The 16,727-nt window shown below is 40.7% G+C and overlaps 1 protein-coding gene across 1 annotated transcript in view; it reads left to right on the top strand.

The window, feature by feature from the left end:
* The window catches only part of LOC128665880 (inositol-trisphosphate 3-kinase B), a 310,718-nt gene that overhangs the window by 207,916 nt on the left and 86,075 nt on the right, over positions 1–16,727 (top strand). The gene's annotated exons all lie outside the window — the stretch shown is intronic.

A 16,727-nucleotide genomic window follows, 5' to 3' on the forward strand; every position in this document is an offset into this window, starting at 1 on the left:
AAACAGTTTACATATAAAATGATATCCCAACCCAAATGAACGGTACTCACATGGGGGAGAGCTTCTATAGCTCTAAGTTATAGATGTTATTTAAAATCCCACTGGCATAGACCGGAACATGTATTCCAAGGATTTATTACAACATTAAAAATGTATATGTATAAAAACAGATCAAATAAAATACAAACAAATCTTACAGAGTCAGGCACAGATTTCAATCAAGGAATATGTATTGTGTTTCTGCACGGCACTATTCATATACACTATACATGTTCCTCCCTGCACACCCTGCGCCATGTGTAACTTATAACGGTCTAGGAAAACATGGCTGAGGAGGCGACCCTAACTGCAACTTATAAATAATTGTAAGTAAAATATGTAATTATTACCCATGTACATTGTACCTCGTTTATTAAAGGGACAGTAAAGTCAAAATGAATTTTTCACGGATCAGATAGAACATGCGATTTTAAAAGTCTTTTGGATTGACTTCTTTTTACTTTATTTTCTTTTAGTATCCTGTTTTGAAAAGCATACTTAAATAGGCTCAGGAGGAGCTATACATTAGTTGGAGCTAGCTTCTGATTGGTGGCTGTACACATTTGTTTCTTGTAATTGGTTCACAAGATGTGTTTACCCAAACAAGAAAAAACGGTCTAAAACTTATAAAATCTCCAATTCAGCTGAAACTTCCTAGAAAAAAAAAAAAACCTCTCCCAAGGGGGTTAAAAGGCACAGTAACGTTATGACAACTTTACAATTTACTTCTATTATTGATATTTTAATTTGTTTTAGACATTTAGACAGAACATACGATTTTAAACAACTTTCAAATTTACTTCTAATATTTAGTTTGCTTCCTTCTCTTGTTATCCTTTGCTGAAAGGTTTATCTAGGAAAGCTCAGGAGCATCAAAGAACCAAGGTTCTAGCTAGCTGCTGATTGGTGGCTGCATATATATTGTCATTGGGTCACCCATGTGTTCAGTTAGAAACCAGTAGTGCATTGCTGCTCCTTCAACAAATGATACCAAGAGAAAGAAACACATTTAATAAGAAAAGTAACCTAGAAAGTTGAATAAAATTGTATGTTCTACCTAAATCATGAAAAAAAATGTTAGGGTTTCATGTCCCTTTAAAACAATACACATACACAAACAATGAGAAGTAGCGCTAATGAAAGCTGGTGGGATACTAGAATACAAAGCTACAATCCCTTACAAGAATAATGGATGTTTAATATATAAAGAATGAAATAACACAAATGGTAAAATACAATATAATTGACAGAAGGGATAAAAACTATAGTAGCTTTTGATAAAGAGACAAAACAACAGCACTTAGTCTGAGCTTCAAATCAGTAGTAGATATATTTCTAACAAATTTCAAAAATTATTTCACTCCTCCTGTACCATGTGACAGCAATCAGCCAATCACAAATGCATATACAGTATGTATTTTCTCTGAATTCTTGCACATGCTCAGTAGGAGCTGGTGACTCAAAAAGTGTAACTAAAAAAAAAGACTTCACACATTTGGTTAATGGAAGTAAATTGGAAAGTTGTTCTGTCTGAATCATGAAAATGTAATTTTGACTCGTGTCCCTTTAATGTCAAAAGTACAAAATGTAGCAGAGTCTAAGTGTGATGTGGAAGTGTTTCAGCGGCGGTTATCGCACTCACACGTTATGATCACACTTACTCCACTACAAATGCGGGTTGGGTATGGGACAATGTGAGGGTCTGTCAGTTTTACCACAGAAGTAACGGATCATAAGTATAGTTGTGTTTCAGATGACCTCAGAATCTCGTCGGTACACATTGCAATGCAGCTGGGATCCAGATATCACAAGATGCGTTTAACCAGCTCCTAGTAATGCATTGCTGTTGTGGCGCTTACTTTAACTATGTGTTTAACCGCTTTTGTAGGAGTTAAACACAGTTATATGCAAGCATTGGTGCAGTAATAAAATAATCTATAATGTTTTCCTTTGCAGGTTTATGTCCCTTTAATAATTCAGGATCACAGCTAGTCATGCCAGGGGTAGGACCTGCAACCGAGAGATTTTAAAAGGTACAGCAGCTGGCTGATAAGCAACTGAGCCCTCTCAATGCCTCAGGGTTGTTAATGAAAGCGGCTTTTAAGCTACCCTGAATCTTTACACGTGTAAAGTAGCTTAAGTTGCCCCCATTCCAAACAGCCAAGTGATAGACAGGAAGTTCCTTAAAGGGAGAGTCTACTTCATATTTTTATTGTTTAAAAAGGTAGACAACGCCTTTATTACCCATTCCCCAGCTTTACACAACCAACATTTTTATATTATTATACCTTATAACCTCTAAGTCCCTGCAGGCCGCCCCTTATCTCAGTGCTTTTTATTAGCTTTTTAAATCTTGTGCAACAACCAGACAGTGCTAGTTTGTGTGCGCCATATAGATAACATTGTGCTCACTGTCATGGAGAATGATAACGCTTATACAAGAGCCAGCACTGATTGGCTAAATTTTTTTATATATATATATATATATATATATATATATATTTATTGAGGTCATAAAATGTATTGCACATTGCAGTTGTATAAATAAAGTTACAATACAGCAGTACACATATAAAAACATATAGACTCTGTAATATACAGTAAACTGTAAACTATATGACTAAAAATAAATAGCAGTAACCATAGTAACCTTAACGCTATACTAAACCCACATTTTTTCTTTCATGATTCAGAGAAAGCAGCAATTTTAAGCAACTTTCTAAATTACTACTATTATCAATTTCCTTCTTAATATAAGGAGAGTCCACGGCTTCATTCTTTACTGTTGGAAAATACTAAACTTGGCCACCAGGAGGAGGCAAAGACACCCCAGCCAAAGGCTTAAATACCTCTCCCACTTTACCTATGCCCCAGTCTTTTCCTTTTGTCAAGGTAGAGAAGTGTCAGAAGATTTCAAAGTTGTTCCTCAGGAGGGATATATGCCTTTCGTTATTGAACTAGAGTTTTAAGTAGTCTTGTCAGCCTCTCAGTGAGAGCATTGACAAAAGTTAGAGTCTGGAGATGCAGGGAGAGTCTTTCTGTGAACCCATCCTGACTGCCTGCTAACAGCTCCTTAAGCAACTAGTGTTGACGAGTTTCACTGTCTGCTTTCTTCACTCAAGTCCATGTCAGGAGCGATGCTACAAGACTGTCACCTTTGAGAGGCTGTGTTTCTGTTCCACAGTACGGATTCTGGTAAGATTGTTTCAATTTTTACTTATGTTGAAATTGCTGAAGACAGGGTCACAGTGTGACTCCTTTTATCTTTAAAGAATCATGGGTTAATATCTCCTGAGGGAGGTTATTGAACAGTGGGGGCTCATAGACTGTTGTTATGCGGTAACGGAACATACAGGTTTTTACTTTCACTTTGAACGCTGTGCAGCTTGTAGCTTGGCGCACTTTTTCTCATAGCAGGAGCAGTCCTGCCTTGTGCACCACGTGACCGGGTGTGGTCACACTTTCGTTTTCTCTTTCCTAACCGAGCTAGCTGTCGAAGAGGTCGCTTCTCTGGTTGCCTGGGTCTAGGAGGTGGTGAGTGCCATAGTCATTGTGGGTATATAGGTGCCGTTTTTGTGAGAAATAAAAAGTTCATTTATTTGTATCCTACTATTAGCGCAAGCTATGGAGGATCCCGATATGCTTGAGGGTATTCCCTCTATTCCTAATAGTAATACCTGTCTATATTGTGAGGAGGCCTTGGTGTGCCCGCCCTCTCAACTATGTTCTATATGCATCAACAAGGTTATTATGTCTTTGAAGGTTAACCCCTTTAGCACGACTGAGCCGTCCACCTCTGAGGACTCGCTGTCCCGCGAGGTACATACCCATCAATCATCTCCATTGTCACATGCAGCTTCCCGTAGCATGCCTGATCCTCCGTCTGGAGGGAGCCTTTTACCATCAGACTTTACCGCACAGTTAAAGACGACGGTGTCTGAGGCCCTTAGTGCTCTACCTCGCCCTGCTAAGCGCAAGCTCTCCGGTCCAGGGGACATCCAGTGCTTTACTTGATTTGTCTGCCTTTCAAGTATCCCAGGATGGGTCACAATCTGAGTCTTCAGAGGGTGAAATTTCTGGTTCGGAGTCTGCTACCTCTAGGCCTCTGGCTGCGGAGGAACCAGCCTTTAGATTTAAAATTGAACACTTACGTTTTCTTCTAAAGGAGGTTCTGTCGACAGAGGTTCCAGAGGCCAAGTTGCCTGATGAACCTTTGATCCCTAAATTAGACAGAGTGTACGAGGACAGGGTAGCACCGCTAACTTTTCCTGTACCTGTAAAAATGGCGAATATTATTAAAAACTAATGGGATAGAATTGGATCTTCCTTTTCCCCTTCGTCTGCCTTTAAAAAATGATTCCCGGTCCCGGACTCTCAGCTGGAGTTGTGGGGATCCATCCCTAGGGTGGATGGTGCTATCTCCACTTTAGCTAAACATACTACTATACCTCTTGAGGATAGCTCGTCTTACAGAGAGCCAATGGATAAGAAGATGGAAACTTTTCTCAGGAAAATGTTTCAGCATACGGATATTTATTTCAACCGGCAGCGGCTGTTGCCTCGGTTGCTGGAGCTGCAGCCTACTGGTGCGACTCCTTAGCGGAATTGATCGAGGTGGAGGGTCCCCTCGACGTTATCCACGAAAGAATGAAGGTTTTGAGAATTGCTAATTCTTTTATCTGTGATGCAAACATGCAGATTATTTACCTGAATGCTAAAATCTCTGGTTTCTCAGTGCAGACATGTCGGGCGCTCTGGCTGAAGTCCTGGTCTGGGGACATGACTTCTAAGTCTAGACTACTTTCCTTCCCCTTTAAGGGAAACATTTTATTTGGTCCAGGCCTAGACTCCATTATTTCACATGGTTACAGGGGGCAATGGTGCCTTCCTACCGCAGGATATAAAAAACGAATCTAAGGGACAAGGATCTAATTTTCGTACTTTCGTTCTGAAAAGTCCCAATGTCAGCAGGCCTCCTCTAAGCCCGAGCAAACCAAGAGCACTTGGAAGCTGGCTCAATCCTGGAATAAATCCAAGCAGAGTAAGAAGCCCGCCGAGAACAAGTCGGCTTGAAGGGGCGGCCCCCGATCCAAAGCTGGATCGTGTAGGGGGCAGAATGTCACTATTTTTAGACGCTTGGTCCAGGGATGTGCAGGATTCATGGGTCCTGGAGGTCATAGCTCAGGAATACAAGAAAGGTTTCAAATCTCATCCACCCAAGGGCAGATTTCTCCTCTCAAGCCTGTCTTTAAAACCAGAAAAGAGGGAAGTCTTTCTGGGGTGCGTGTGGGATCTGTCCTCCTTAGGGGTCATTGTTCCGGTTCCTATCACAGAAAGACGTTTGGGATACTACTCAAACCTGTTTGTGGTCCCAAAGAAGGAGGGAACTTTCCTCCCTATTGTTGACCTAAAGTGGTTAAACAAGTTTCTAAATGTCCCCTCATTCAAGATGGAGACAATAAGGTACATTCTTCCTCTAGTTCAGGAAGGACAGTTCATGACCTCTATAGATCTGAAGGATGCCTACCTTCATGTTCCAATCCACAGGGACCACTTCCAGTTCCTAAGGTTTGCATTCCTGGAACAGCACTTCCAGTTCATTGCACTTCCATTTGGTCTAGCTACAGCCCCAAGAATCTTTACAAAGGTTGTAGGAGCTCTCCTGGCTGTCGCCAGAACCCAAGGTATAGCAGTAGCTCCCTACTTGGGCACCATCCTCAAGCACCATCCTTTGGTCTAGCAGAGGACCATTCGGTATTTCTTCTCTCTCCTCTTCGATCACATGGATGGAAGATAAACTTAGAGAAGAGTTCTCTCATTCCAAGCACCAGGGTAGAATTCTTGGTTACTATAATAGATTCAATATCCATGTGTATATTTCTAACTGACCAGAGACGATGCAGGCTAGCTTCGGCATGTCTTGCCCTCCGGACTTCCTTAAAGCCATCTGTGGCTCAGTGTATGGAGGTAATTGGTTAATGGTGTCCAGCATGGACATAATTCTTTTTGCCAGGTTCCGTCTCCAGCTGTGCATGCTGAGGCAGTGGAATGGCGATCATTCGTATCTGTCTCAACAGATTTCCCTGGACAACCGGTTGAGAGAATCGCTCTCTTGGTGGCTCTGTCCAGATCATCTGTCCCAAGGGACATCCTTTCTCAGCCATCCTGGGAGATTGTGACTACGGATGCGAGCCTCTCAGGATGGGGAAATGTTTGGTGTGCCAAGAAGGCACAGGGCCTGTGGTCTCAGGAGGAATGCTCCCTCCTTATCAAAATTTTGAAACTTTGAGCAATCTACAATGCTCTGAAGGCTTGGCCTCTTCTGGGTTCGTCCCGGGTTATCAGATTCCAAATAGACAATATAACCTCGGTGGCAATGAGGGAAGTATCTCGGATTCTGGAGTGGTCGGAGGCCCACAGCTGTTTGCTGTCAGCGATCCACATTCCGGGTGTAGAAAACTGGGAAGTGGATTTTCTCAGCAGACAATCCTTTCATCCAGGGGAATGGTCTCTCCATCCCGAAGTGTTTGCGGAGATATTCAACATGTGGGGGACAACGGAGATAGATCTCATGGCCTGCCGTCTCAATACCAAGCTACCCAGATATGGGTCGAGGTCCAGGGATCCTCAGGCGGAGCTAATAGATACATTAGCGGTGCCTTGGAGGTTTAATCTAATCTACCTTTTTCCGCCATTACCACTCCTTCCTCGGGTAGTGGCCCGAATCAAGCAGGAGCAGGTGTCAGTAATACTGATTGCTCCATTGTGGCCACAAAGGACGTGGTTCGCGGACCTAGTGAGGATGTCATTTTCTCCTCCATGGAAGTTACCTTGTCGCAGGTATCTGCTGGAACAAGGTCCTTTTGTTCATCAAAATCTAGATTCTCTGAGGCTGACTGTGTGGAGATTGAACGCTTAGTCCTTGCCAAGAGAGGTTTTTCTGAGAGAGTTATTGATACAGTACTCTCATTCAAGCTCGTAAGCCAGTTGCTCAACACATCTATCATAAGGTGTGGAGAACCTACTTATTCTAGTGTGAGGAGCGTTAATTTACTTTGCATAAAGTTAAGGTTGCCAGGATTCTGTTGTTTCTCCAGGATGGTCTGGAGAAGGGTCTTTCAGCCAGTTCCCTGAGGGGACAGATTTCGGCCTTGTCTGTTTTACTGCACAAGAGGCTCTCTGAGCTTTCAGATGTTCAGTTGTTAATAAAGCTCTGAATAGGATCAGATCTGTGTTCAGATCTTCGGCTCCCCCTTGAAGTCTAAATCTGGTTCTTAAAGTTTTGCAACGGCTCTGTTTGAGCCTATGCATGAAATTGATACTAAATTGTTGTCCTGGAAAGTTCTCTTTCTACTAGCTAATGCTTCGGCGCGCAGAGTATCTGAGATTGCCGGCTTGCAATGTGAGCCTCCTTATCTGGTGTTCCATTTGGATAAGGCTGTCCTACGTACCAAGTTAGGGTTTCTCCCTAAAGTCGTGTCGGACCGCAACATCAATCAAGAGATTGTGGTCCCTTCTTTATGTCCTAATTCTCCTTCTTCGAAGGAACGTCTACTTCATAATTTGGACGTGGTTCGTCCCTTAAAGTTTTATCTTCAAGCTACTTAACGGCTAGATTACGAGTTTTGCAGTAAGAGCTGCTCGGTAATAACTTGCAAGTTATTGGACCGCTAGCTTCCCTACAGCGCTGGTATTACAGGTTTATAAAAACCTGGCGTTAACAGGCAAAAAGTGAGCGTAGAGCAAAATTGAGCTCCATACCTCACTCCACTACCAGCGCTGCTGAAAGCCGCGGTGAGCTGGTTTTATGTGCTCGTACACGATTTTCTCATAGACATCAAAGAGGAGAGATGGCTGAAAAAAAGTCTAACACTTGCAAAAAAGCAGCGTAAAGCTCCATAACTCAACCCCATTGATTCCTATGGGGAAACAAAATTTATGTTTACACCTAACACCCTAACATGAACCCCAAGTCTAAACACCCCTAATCTTACACTTATTAACCCCTAATCTGCCACCCCCGACATCGCCGACACCTACATTATACTTATTAACCCCTAACCTGCCGCTCCGAACATCGCCACCACTATAATAATCATATTAACCCCCAAACCGCCGCACTCCTGCATAACAAACACTAGTTAAATATTATTAACCCCTAATCTGCTACCCCTAACATCGCCGCCACCTACATTACAGTTATTAACCCTTAATCTGCCGCCCCCAACGTAGCCGCCACTATACTAAAGTTATTAACCCCTAAACCTAAGTCTAACCCTAACACCCCCTAACTTAAATATAACTAAAATAAATCTAAATAAAACCTACTATCATTACCTAAATAATTCCTATTTAAAACTAAATACTTACCTATAAAATAAACCCTAAAACACAAAATAAAAAAGAAATTATCAGATATTTAAACTAATTACACCTAATCTAATAGCCCTATCAAAATAAAAAAGCCCCCCCAAAATAAAAAAAAACCCTAGCCTAAACTAAACTACTTATAGCCCTTAAAAGGTTCTTTTGCGGGGCATTGCCCAAAAGAAATCAGCTCTTTTACCTGTAAAAAAATACAAACAACCCCCCAACAGTAAAACCCACCACCCACACAACCAACCCCCCAAATAAAATCCTAACTAAATAAACCTTAGCTCCCCATTGCCCTGAAAAGAGCATTTAGCTCTTTTTCAAGTGCCCAAACCCTAATCTAAAAAGAAAACACACCCAATATGATTGGAACAGCCAATAGAATGCAAGCTCAATCCTATTGGCTGATTGAATCAGCCAATAGGATTGAAGCTCAATCCTATTGGCTGATTGCATCAGCCAATAGGATTTTTTCATCTTTAATTCCGATTGGCTGATAGAATTCTATCAGCCAATCGGAACTCAAGGGACGCCATCTTGAATGACGTCACTTAAAGGAACCTTCATTCTGGAAGAGTCGTCGTAAGAAGAGGATGCTCCACGCCGGATGTCTTGAAGATGGAGCCGCGCCGGATGGATGAAGACTTCTGCCCGTCTGGAGGACCACTTCTGCCGGCTTGGATGAAGACTTTTCCCGGCTTCATTGAGGACTTCTTGCTGCTTGGATGAAGACTTCTCCCGGTTTCGTTGAGGATGGATGTCCGGTCTTCAAAACTGTAAGTGGATTTTCAGGGGTTAGTGTTAGGTTTTTTTAAGGGTTTATTGGGTGGTTTTTATTTTTAGATTAGGGTTTGGTCACTTGAAAAAGAGCTAAATGCCCTTTTAAGGGCAATGCCCATCCAAATGCCCTTTTCAGGGCAATGGGGAGCTTATGTTTTTTTAGTTAGGATTTTATTTGGTGGGATAGTTGTGTGGGTGGTGGGTTTTACTGTTGGGGGGTTGTTTTTTTACAGGTAAAAGAGCTGATTTCTTTGGGGCAATGCCCTGCAAAAGCCCTTTTAAGGGCTATTGGTAGTTCAGTTTAGGCTAGGGTTTATTTTTATTTTGGGGTGGGCTTTTATTATTTTGATAGGGCTATTAGATTATGTGTAATTAGTTTAAATATCTGATAATTTGTTTTTTTATTTTGTGTAATTTAGTGTTTGTTTGTTTTTTTGTAATTCAGGTAATTGTATTTAATTTATGTTGATTGGAGTAGCCGTGTTAGTCCAGAGATTTAGATATCAAAATAACAAGAGTATTGCATTGAGCAATGATACTTTTTTTATTGGACTAACTATACATTTATAAGTTGACAAGCTTTCGGAAGAGTTCCTTCCTTTATCAAGTCTAAAGCAATAAATTGCTTTAGACTTGATAAAGGAAGGAACTCTTCCGAAAGCTTGTCAACTTATAAATGTATAGTTAGTCCAATAAAAAAAGTATCATTGCTCAATGCAATACTCTTGTTATTTTGATATTTAATTTATGTAATTTATTTAATTGTAGTGTAAGGTTAGGTGTTAGTGTAAGACAGGTTTATTTTAACTAGGTAGTTAGTAAATAATTAATAACTATTTATTAACTATTCTACCTAGTTAAAATAAATACAAACTTGCCTGTAAAATAAAAATAAACCCTAAGCTAGATACAATGTAACTATTAGTTATATTGTAGCTAGCTTAGGGTTTATTTTACAGGCATTTAGTTTTATATAGGAATTATTTAGTTAATGATAGTAGGTTTTCTTTAGATTTATTTTAATTATATTTAAGTAAGGGGGGGTTAGGGTTAGACTTAGGTTTAGGGGTTAATAACTTTAGTATAGTGGCGGCGACGTTGGGGGCGGCAGATTAGGGGTTAATAACTAATGTAGGTTGCGGCGATGTTAGGGACAGCAGATTAGGGGTTAATAATATTTAACTAGTGTTTTCGAGGCGGGAGTGCGGCGGTTTAGGGGTTAATATGTTTATTCTAGTGGCGGCAATGTCCGGTGCAGCAGATTAGGGGTTAATATTTTTATTTTAGTGTTTGCGATGCGAGAGGGCCTTGGTTTAGGGGTTAATAGGTAGTTTATCGGTGTTAGTGTACTTTTTAGCACTTGAGTTATGAGTTTTATGCTACAGCTTTGTAGCGTAAAACCCATAACTACTGACTTTCAGTTTACGGTATGGATCTTGACGGTATTGGCTGTACCGCTCACTTTTTGGCCTCTCAGGCAGACTCATAATACCGGAGCTGTGGAAGTCCCGTTGAAAAAGGACTTTTTGAAAGCTGCGGTAATTACGTTGCGTTACGGCCAAAAAAGTGTGCGGTGCAGCTAAACCTGCAAGACTCGTAATACCAGCGGTAGTGAAAAAGGCCATAACGTGGCTTTTTCACCCATACCGCAAAACTTATAATCTAGCCGAAAGATTTTAGACATTTTAATCTTTTTAAAATGTTAAACTTCTTCCTCGTTTGTGGCATATTTTGGGAAGCGTAAGGGTCAGAAGGTCTCTTCGACTTCCTTATCTTTTTGGTTAAGGAGTCTTATCCGCTTAGCTTATGAAACAGTGGGACATAGACCTCCTCAGAGAATTACGGCACATACTACTAGTGGCTTCCTCTTGGGGCCTTTAAGAGCGAGGTCTCTATGGAAGAGACTTGTAAGGTGGCTACCTGGTCCTCCTTACACACTTTTTCTAAATTCTACAAGTTTGATGTTTTTGCTTGAGCTGAAGCAGCCTTCGGGAGAAAGGTTTTGCAGGCTGTGGTGCCCTCAGATTAGGGTCCGCCTCTCTTTTTGTCCCTCACATTATTATCCCGTGTCCTCTAGAGCTTGGGTATAAGTTTCCCAACAGTAAGGAATGAAGATGTGGACTCTCCTTATATTAAGAAGGAAAACATAAATTATGCTTACCAGATAATTTAATTTCCTTCTGTATAAGGAGAGTCCACAGCTCCCGCCCGTGTTTCTCCTATGGGCGGCCCCCTAAATTATCTGTTTTTCTTCTGGCACCTTTTATACCCTGATATTTCTCCTACTTTTCCTTGTTCCCTCTGCAGAATGACTGGGGGATGGGGGAAGTGGGAGAGGCATTTAAGCCTTTGGCTGGGGTGTCTTTGTCTCCTCCTGGTGGCCAGGTTCAGTATTTCCCAAAAGTAAGGAATGAAGCAGTGGACTCTCCTTATACAGAAGAAATTGAAATTATCTGGTAAGCATAATTTATGTTTTTTCTTCATTCTCGCTATCTTTATTTAATAAATAGAAATGTAAGCTAAGGAGCCGGCCTATTTTTGGTTCAGAACTTGGGTTACTCTTGTTTATTGGTTTACTAAATGTAGCTACCAATAAGCAAGCGCTATCCATGGTGCTGATCTTAAAATGGGTCGGCTCCTAAGCTTTAAATTCCTGTTTTTTTTAAATAAAGAGAATGAAGAAAAATTGATAATAGGAGTAAATTAGAAAGTTGTTTACATTTGCATGCTCTATCTGAATCATGAAGGAAAAAATTTGGGTTTAGTGTCCCTTTAATACGACTATGCAATATATAGAGTGCCTCATTTTAAGGTAAAATACCATTTGGGGTTTTTTCTTGAGACTAGAACAACAAACAACAAGTGTATGTTCTGATAATTTGAAAAGCTTTGACACCCTTTATATAGAAATACACAGTATATATTTACTGTATCTTGTAAGTGCCAAGTGAAGTGATTATTCTGGAACTGAATAAAAAGTGATATTTATCCAAGCAGTGCATAATGGGAGTCTACACTGGGCAATACTTGTTTTACCTCTTAGAACCCCAAAAATAATGATAGGGCCAAATTAATAGCTTACCTAATAAACTAAGGAGGGCCAGGTTAATAATGTACCTAATAAACAAGGGAGGGCCAGACTAAACTATCTTGAGGGCCGCATATGGCACCAGGGCGGTACTTTGAGACCACTGCAGTAGTTTGTTCATTTACTAAACTTATTGTAAAAAATATTTTATTATATGTTTACACAGTGTGTATGTCTATTGTGGACTACAACTCCCACCATGCACTTCTACTTGGGTAAATGCCACTTCCAGTTTCTATTATATCTAGTTCCAGAGCACTCACTCTTTTCAAGTGGCCCCCATGGGAGAAGAACACTTGGCCTGTGGCCCCCCGGATACAATGAGCTTGATACCCCTACACTACAGTGTGCAAATGAGAACATTTCCTAAAACTCAGGCAAATGAACCATCATGTATTATTATAGGATAGTGAGGTATACTGTATTTGGATAACAGCCACCAATTCAGTGGATAAATTCAGCCACCAATAAACAAGCGCTGTCCAGTGTCTGAACCAAAAATTTACTGTCTCCTTATCTTAGATGCCTTTTTTTTTAAAATAAAGATAGCAAGAGAAAGAAATTGAGGCATCCTGCAATAACATTTTTTAGCCATCCGATGCAGAGAGAGACACTCTGTGGCCCTCTCTGCATCGGACATCGATGGCCATGATCGTTAGTGGGTGGGAGCCGATGTGAGAGGCGGGTGGGTGGCAATCGATGAGAGGAGGTCATCGCAGGGGGGAGGGATCACGTGCGGGGGCGCATGAGGGGACTTACGGGGCGCGCGCGTGCACAGGCGGGTGGGAAGCTACACTATAGGACAATGTGTTTGTAGCTAAGGGTAAGGTGGGATAGAGGAGGGAGGGGTTATCTAAGTGATCGGGCAGGGGTGTTGGCTATTCAGGGGGGGCAGCTACACTACAGAAAAAAAAACACCCCAAAACTTTATTTGTGAAAAACAGGGTACTGGGCCTGGCGCACTATAAGGTAGAGGGGGAGGGTTAGAGAGCTGTTTGGGGGAGGGGGGATCCTACACAGCAGAATAGATATTAAAAAAAAAAAAAATTTATTTTAGTACTGGCAGACTTTCTACCAGTACTTAAGATGGCGGGACAATTTTGGGGTGGGGAGGGAAGAGCTGTTTGGGAGGGATCAGTGGGTAGGATGTTTCAGGTGGGAGGCTGATCTCTACACTAACGATAAAATTAACCCTGCAAGCTCCCTGATTGACCCCTTCACTGCTGGGCATAATACAAGTGTGGTGCGCAGTGGAATTTAGCGACCTTCTAATTACCAAAAAGCAATGCCAAAGCCATATATGTCTGCTATTTCGGAACAAAGGGGATCCCAGAGAAGCATTTACAAGCATTGTGCCATAATTGCACAAGCTGTTTGTAAATAATTTCTGTGAGAAACCTAAAGTTTGTAAAAAAGTGAACATTTTTTTTTATTCGATCGCATTTGGCGGTGAAATGGTGGCATGAAATATACCAAAATGGGCCTAGATCAATACTTTGGGTTGTCTACTAAACTACAGCTAAAATTAACCCTATAAGCTCCCTACAAACTCCCTAATTAACCCCTTCACTGCTGGGCATAATACACGTGTGGTGTGCAGCGGCATTTAGCGGCCTTCTAATTACCAAAAAGCAACGTTTTTTTTTTATATGATCGCATTTGGTGGTGAAATGGTGGCATGAAATATACCAAAATGGAACTAGATCAATACTTGTCTTCTAAAAAAATATATACATGTCAAGGGATATTCAGGGATTCCTGAAAGATATCAGTGTCCCAATGTAACTAGCGCTAATTTTGAAAAAAAAAATGGTTTGGAAATAGCAAAGTGCTACTTGTACTTATTGCCCTATAACTTGCAAAGAACATGTAAACATTGGGTATTTCTAAACTCAGGACAAAATTTAGAAACTATTAAGTATGGGTGTTTTTTGGTGGTTGGAGATGTGCTTTTTGTGTTTTTTTCCCATTTTTCCCTCATATTTTATATTTTTTTATAGTAAATTATAAGATATGATGAAAATAATGGTATCTTTAGAAAGTCCATTTAATGGGGAGAAAAATTGTATATAATATGTGTGGGTACAGTAAATGAGTAAGAGGAAAATTACAGCTAAACACAAACACCGCAAAAATGTAAAAATAGCCTTGGTCCCAAACGGACAGAACATGGAAAAGTGCTGTGGTCCTTAAGGGGTTAAGCCATGTTTTAGGTTACATGATAAATATTAGTTTACCTGAAATGTTAATGTGCTTAGAGTATCAGCCTTTTCTCCACGTTTTTTTTTTAAAGCAAAAGAGTAGTTAGTTCCCAAGGCAAACTACTGAAGTGAACAAAATGGGAACTAGATTTATTTTTGACAGTGTTTTGACACTAGGCGCTAGTGACAAATTGAAACCATTATCCGATTGGTTGTCCTAACGGAGACACGGGCCAATCAGATCATTCATTAACGGCCGAGGGCAGATACGCTCCAGAGAGTTCTGTTCTAATCAGAGCCTCGAGCGCCGCAACCGCCTCTGGGAACCTGACAATGGGTCCCACCCCCCACGACGTGCTTTTAAAGGTTTTTGAATAGACTGGTCTGTTATCCGACGGACATTTGTCTGTCAGATTATTATCCGTCGCACACGCATTCTGTCCAAGAACCTTTAAAAACATGTCGTTGAGGGGGTGGGACTCATGGTTAGGGTTCCAGAGGTGGTTGTGTCGCCTGAGCCTCTAATTAAGTGGTCTCAAAGTACTGGCCCTATTGCCAAATGCGGCTCTCAACATAGTTTTATCTGCTTCCCTTCCACCCTTGTTTAATAGGTAAACAATTAATTTGGGCTGTCAATTTTTTTTTTAGGGTTTTAAGAGGTGTAACTAGTTGATGTTCTGTATAGGCACTCACAGGACAAATATAAAGACAAAGCATCCATTGTAGACTTCCACCACGCACTGCATTGGGTAAATGTCACTTTTTACGTTGCTATAAAGTTCCAAGATGATCACTTCACTTGGCACTCACTTGAGAACATGTCATTTTTTCGATTATTACGGCCCTTTAATGCTCCGGAACATTGGGGCTATGCTGCTTGATATAAATTGGCTCCATCCAATCAGCATGATTGGGCTAAATTTTGCAGGCTAAGATGTCAGATACCATGGAGATTTAAAGATATTTGCAGATTGTAACTGGTAAAATCAGAGCCACAAATATTATGGTCTTATCATGGCTACCAACCAGAAGCCCCCATTAATCTTATGCCTTAAAGGGACAGTCTAGTCCAAAAAAACCCTTTCATGATTCAGATAGAGAATGTAATTTTAAACAATTTTCCAATTTACTTTGATCACCAATTTTGCTTTGTTCCTTTGGTATTCTTAGTTGAGGTTCATATGCTAATTTCTAAGCCCTTGAAGTCCGCCTCTTAGCTCAGGGCATTTTGACAGTTGTTCACCACTAGAGGGTGTTAGTTCATGTGTTTCATATAGATAACACTTTGCTCATGCACGTGGAGTTCCTAGGAGCCAGCACTGATTGGCTAAAATGCAAGTCTGTCAAAAGAACTGAAATAAGGGGTCAGTTTGCAGATGCTTAGATACAAGATAATCACAGAGGTGTATTTATATAACTGTGCTGGTTATGCAAAACTAGGGAATAGGTAAAAAAAAAAGGGATTATCTTTTAAAACAATAAATATTCTGGTGTAGACGGTCCCTTTAATTAATTTCTTTAACTCTTTTAGAATTTAGTCTGTAAGCCAAAAGTTTTCCTTTGACTCAGAGTAAAAGTCTGACTATTTATTAATACAGGATTAGACCTCAAGAATATGCCTAATATATAGCAATAGACAAGGCTATCCCAGAGAGACACCAAGGCTACCCCAAACTTGTACCATACCCTTCTCAGTAACGTTCTAATACAAGGGGAAATATCATCATGTTACATAATATCCTGATACTCTACAGGACTTGTAACTAGGGTTTCCTGCTGATTTAAAGGGACACAAAACCCAAATTTAGCCTCCAATCAGCAGGCGCTACCAAGGTGCTGAACCAAAAATGGTCCGGCTCCTATACTTACATTCCTGCTTTTTCAAATAAAGATAGCAAGAGAGCAAAGACAAAATTATAATAGGAGTAAATTAGAAAGTTGCTTAAAATTGCATGAATCATGACATAAAAAATGTGGGTTTGTGTCCCTTTAAAGGGATACTAAACCCAGTTTTTATTCTTTTATGATTCAGATAGAACAGCAACTTAAAGCAACTTTCTAATGTACTCCTTTTATCAATTTCTCATCGTTCTCTTGCTATCTTTATTTGAAAAAGCAGGAATGAAAACTTTGGAGCCAGACCATTTTTGGTTCAGCACCCTGGATAGTGCCTGTTGATTGATGGCTACATTTAGCTATCCAATCAGCAAGCGCAACCCAGGTGCTGAACCTAAAATGGGCTGGCT

Source organism: Bombina bombina, chromosome 7, assembly GCF_027579735.1.
Source record: "Bombina bombina isolate aBomBom1 chromosome 7, aBomBom1.pri, whole genome shotgun sequence".
Lineage (NCBI taxonomy): Eukaryota > Metazoa > Chordata > Amphibia > Anura > Bombinatoridae > Bombina > Bombina bombina.